Below are 5,465 nucleotides of genomic sequence, written 5' to 3'. Positions count from 1 at the left end.
TTTCACTTTCTCTCCTCTCAAACTGTCGGGCCTTTCTGCCTGGATACTCATGACGAGTTCCCAGTTCTCACCCTCCAATCGGAGCCCGTTCTTGGTTATAGCGTCTCTACTGACCTGCCTGCACTGATTTTCTCCTCGGACTCGGACGGTCGGGGCTTTAGGAACTCAAGCATTCCTCTGCTCTAAGAGTCCCTGCCTCTGACCCCCAGGACCCCCAAGAAAGGCGGATTTCCCCCACCCCCCGACAGACCCCACACCTACCTCCGCTAGGAAGAGCTTGCAGTGCTTTTGTTCCGTTCCCGCCCTCCTTACCCGCCCCCGGATTTTGTTGCAGAATCGGTTGATTCTGCGCAGCTGGAGGCCTGGCTCAGCTGCGGCCTGTGGGGCCCTGGGCCGCCTCCCTCTCTGGGATCCCTGACCCCAAACCCTGGGTCATCCTCAGAGCCAGAAGTTAGATTTGAAAGTGGAGGGATCAGCCCTGAGAGATTCAGACATCAGGTCTCTATCTATTAGGTCCATGAAGGGGATGAGAGGCAGGAGGCTGGGATCCTGGGCTCTTAGGACTCAGAGCAGAAGAGTACTCTTTGAGGCATCAAAGGATGGAAGGTGTGTGATGCCTGGAGAGGAAGGGTACCCCCTTTGGTGTCCTTGAGTGTAGGTCTAGGGAGGCGGAAGGTCATTTTCCTGCCTCTGGAAAATGTTAGGGGACCCCTGGCCCAGACTCATGCCTGGTCTCCTTGTCACCCTTGTGGCCTCCAGGCTCCCCTCCAGGTCCTGTCCTTTGATCTCCAGGAACCACCTTCATGGCCACCAGCTGGGCAGGTCTTTTTCCCAAAAAGCTGTTGGGCCAGGCTTTCTGACACAGTGGTCCCCGATGTTTCAGCAAATAAGCGGACAATGTCCCAGTAGCCCCTGACCTAGCTGAGGATGGGTCATTCCTTCCTTGAGTCTCCCTGCCCCACCCCCTCGCCCAGCATCCTGTATGGGGGTGTGAGGATAGGGGACTGAGGTGGGATATTTCTCTGGAAGAGAGGAATTCCTTTCATCTCCTTCGCTCTCTCCCTTTCTCTTTTCCCTTCTTCCACCTGTACTTGAGTCACAGCATACCTGTAAGGATGTGAGAGTTGGACTATAAAGAAAGCTAAGTGCTGAAGAATTGATGCTTTGGAACTGTGGTGTTGGAGAAGAATCTTGAGAGTCCCTTGGACTGCAAGGAGATCCAACCAGTCAATCCTAAAGGAAATCAGTCCTGAATATTCATTGGAAGGACTGATGCTGAAGCTGAAACTCCAATACTTTGGCCGCCTGATGCGAACAACTGACTCATTGGAAAAGACCCTGACACTGGGCAAGATTGAAGGTGGGAGGAGAAGGGGACGACAGAGGATGAGATTTTTGCATGGCATCACTGACTCAACGGACATGAGTTTGAGTAAACTCTGGCAGCTGGTGATGGACAGGGAGGCCTGGAGTGCTGCAGTCCATGGGGTCACAAAGAGTCGGACATGACTGAACGACTGAACTGAACTGATGCATGTAATTTCAGAAAAATACCAAAAACATAAGTATAGTTAACCAGCAAAATATAGAGCTGACTCCTGTGTGTTTATCTGCTGCTGCTGCTAAGTCGCTTCAGTCATGTCCGACTCTGTGTGACCCCATAGACGGCAGCCCACCAGGCTCCTCTGTCCCTGGGATTCTCCAGGCAAGAATACTGGAGTGGGTTGCCATTTCCTTCTGCAACACATGCATGCATGCATGCTAAGTCGCTTCAGTTGTTTCCAACTCTATGCGACCCTATGGACAGCAGCCCAAGAGGCCCCTCTGTCCACAGGATTCTCTAGGCAAGAACACTGGAGTGGGTGGCCATTTTCTGGTCCAGTGTGTTTATCATCTGGGTGGAAAATAGAGCCTCTCCCAGCGCCCAGGCCAGAAGCCCCTGTGCCCCTCCCCACACAGACCCCGCCTCCCTGTGCTCTGGTCCACTCAATGACCGTCCCCCACCCTCTCCTCTTGGGTTCCTCCCCTCAACTTTATAAGTATGTACAAGTCCCACAAAGTATTGATACCTGTTGTGTTCAATAAACACGTCCTCTTGGGCTAAATGAAGACTTCTGTGTGTCCTTATGTTTACCAAGTTAAGGAAAACACCAAGAGCTCAAGGATTATATCTAGTGATGGGTAGTTTTGAACACTTACGACCTTATGGTGATAAACCATGGTTTGGCTAATGTCGGAACACTCTATCTGTTAAAATACACATTAAAGAATATTTCAGAGCATGCTGTATTTTAAAGCTATATCTAACACCTGCACAGACAAATCCAAGACTTCAATATTAAGATTATTTTAATGTGCATCAACCTATGAGTCACACAGTATCTTTCAGAGGAAAGAGATGAGATTAATTAACAACATTCTAGATATGCATTGACCAGTATGATAGGTAGTAGCCACATATTGCTATTTAAATTAAAAAAAAATAAAAGTGCTCAGCACAACAGACACTTTAACATGTAAATAGCCTCATGTAGCTACTGGCTACCTGACTGGACAGCACAGACATAGAACAATTCTTTCACCACAGAATGTTCCCTTGGAATGGACTGCTCTTCATGATTTGTTGGCCTCAAGTCAGGTGCATTAGACCACGTGAGATGAAAGGGCCAATAATATTTTTCTTAGACACTATGTCAGATTTCTGTCTGGAATATGAATACATATTAAGCTGGTGTGTAACAAAATCAAACTAGGTTATGAGTGGGTCTGGCACCTTCAGGTACAAACTGTCCCCAGTTCCAAAGGGGAAACACCTGTCCCCCCCACCTCCCTTCCCAGACTGAGGACACTCTCTGGCATCACTTTCTAGGGGGTGAGTTCTCTCCTGGAGCAGCCCAGGGGCAGGGCCCTCAGTTAAGTTTGGGGAGGCAGGGAGTCCAGCTCAGGAAAAAGCATTTTCCAAAATGAAGAGGAGGCAAAGGCAGATATCAGTTGGGAGACACACTGGTTCATTCAGAACAGGCAGTTCTCAGAGTGTGGTCTGTGGAACCCTTGATGTCACTGAGACCCTTTCATGAGATCCCTGAGGTGAAAACTACTTTCATAGCATCACTCAGATATTATTTGACTTCTCACTATGTTGACATTTGCTTTGATGTATCACTTAGCAGTAACGGACTATGGTAGCAAACTGCACTAGTAATTATTTTCACCAAACCTTTCTTGTAGAAAAAAAGAAAACCAATAATCAGGTTTGCTTTAAAATATCCAGAATGACACATTAAAAATTCTTATCTGTCCTTAATAAACCAAAATGGAAAAAATATGAAAAAGAATATATATATACACATGTATAAGTGAATCACTTTGCTACAGCACAAGTTAACATTATAAATCAAATATCATTCAATAAAATAAATTTTTGTAAATAAAAATTCTTATGTTTCCTAATCAACATTCTTAAATACAGATTTTAAAAGTATCATCTGTGGTGACATGGAAAGTGTACTTCGAGCACTTATACTACATTTCAAAGTCGTATGGCCCAAGAAAAAATTCTGTGTGAGTTGAACTACCCTCTTTTTCATTGAAAACAACTGTTATTGAAAGAATGAATGAGCAGAAAGATCTGTATAATTTAGTGAAACAATGTATTACTTTGTAAAAAATATTGTATTAGTACAAGAGATGTTCAAAGAGCAAAATAGGCATATAGATTTTAATGTAACAGAATAGAAAATAGTCAGTGATATTGTTTCAGGTCCACTGCAGAAAAAAATCTTTGAGAAACTACAATTTGTATAGGTTTACTTTTGTATCCAAGATGAACATCCACAATTATCTGAAAAGATTATTCCTACATATGTGGGGGCTTTTTCACTTTCACAGACTACCATCAAAGTAACAGATTCAATGCAGATGCAAACCTGAATATCCAGTGATCTTCTAGTGAAAGAGACAGGAAAGATACTTGGAAAAAATGTAAAAAGCTCTATGCTTCTCACTACCCTTTTTATTCTGGGAAATAGTTATTCATATTAAACACATGGGTTATTAATATTATAGCCAGCCTTTAGGACTTCCCTGGTGGCTCAAAAGGTAAAGCGTCTGCCTACAATGTGGGAGACCCGCGTTCGACCCCTGGGTTGGTAAGATCCTCTGGAAGGGAGGTGGGAGGGGGGATCAGGATGGGGAATACATGTAAATCCATGGCTGATTCATGTCAATGTATGACAAAACCCACTACTATATTAGCCTCCAACTAATGAAAAAGGATGAAAAAAAAAAAAAAAGGTCCTCTGGAAAAGGAAATGGCAACCCACTCCAGTACTCTTGCCTGGAAAATTCCATGGACAGAGGAGCCTTGTAGGCTACAGTCCATGAGGTCGCATAGAGTTGGACAAGACTGAGCAACTAAACTTTCTTTCTATTAATATTATTCTAAATAAAGAAACAATAATCTTTAAAGTGTATTATTTGTAGTATGGAAAATATGCATAGAAGTGGTCACATAATACTATCCTTGGGGTCCTCACTAATTTGTAAGATTGTGTAGATATTTTAAACAAAATCTCAAACAGCCCCAGAGCTAGGACTCAGGGAGACAGGGGGACAAAGGGCTCTCAGAGGAGAGTTCAGTTCAGTTCAGTTGCTCAGTCATGTCCAGCTCTTTGTGACCCCATTGACTGCAGCATGCCAGGCCTCCCTGTCCATCACCATCTCCTGGAGCTTGCTCAGACTCATGTCCATCGAGTCAGCAATGTCATCCAACCATCTTATCCTCTGTCATCCCCTTCTCCTCCTGCCTTCAATCTTGCCCAGTATAGGGGTCTTCTTCAATGAGTCAGTTCTTTACATCAGGTGGCCAAAGTATTGGAGCTTCAGCTTCAGCATCAGTCCTTCCAATGAACACCCAGGACTGATTTCCTTTCAGATTTCCTGGTTTGATCTCCCTAAAGTCCAAGGGACTCTCAAGAGTCTTCTCCAACACCACAGTTCAAAAGCATCAATTCTTCAGTGCCCAGCTTTCTTTACAGTCCATCTCTCACATCCATACATGACTACTGGAAAAAACAGCTTTGACTAGATGGACCTTTGTTGGCAAAGTAATGTCTCTGCTTTTTAATATATTGTTTATGTTGGTTGTAGCTTTTCTTCCAGGTAGCAAGCATCGTTTCATTTCATGGCTGCAGTCACCATCTGCATGATTTTGGAGCCCCCAAAAATAAAGTCTGCCACTATTTCCATTGTTTCCCCATTTATTTGCCATGAAGTGATGGGACCAGATGCCATGACCTTAGTTTTCTGAGTGTTGAGCTTTAAGCCAACGTTTTCACTCTTCTCTTTCACTTTCATCAAGAGGCTCTTCAGCTCCTCTTAGCTTTCTGCCATAAGGGTGGTGTCATCTGCATATCTGAGATTATCAATATTTCTACTGGCAATCTTGATTCCAGCTTGTGCTTCAT

At 44.3% G+C, this 5,465-nt stretch overlaps 2 protein-coding genes across 20 annotated transcripts in view; both read left to right on the top strand.

The window, feature by feature from the left end:
- LOC122697341 (BOLA class I histocompatibility antigen, alpha chain BL3-7) overlaps nt 1-5,465 on the top strand; it is a 256,855-nt gene that overhangs the window by 214,011 nt on the left and 37,379 nt on the right. The window lies entirely within an intron of this gene.
- The window catches only part of LOC122697345 (BOLA class I histocompatibility antigen, alpha chain BL3-7-like), a 101,343-nt gene that overhangs the window by 67,358 nt on the left and 28,520 nt on the right, over nt 1-5,465 (top strand). The gene's annotated exons all lie outside the window — the stretch shown is intronic.

Source organism: Cervus elaphus, chromosome 7 (assembly GCF_910594005.1).
Source record: "Cervus elaphus chromosome 7, mCerEla1.1, whole genome shotgun sequence".
Taxonomy (NCBI): Eukaryota; Metazoa; Chordata; class Mammalia; order Artiodactyla; family Cervidae; genus Cervus; species Cervus elaphus.
Note: the sequence above shows the minus strand (reverse complement) of the source record. Positions and strands in the feature narration are given on the sequence as shown.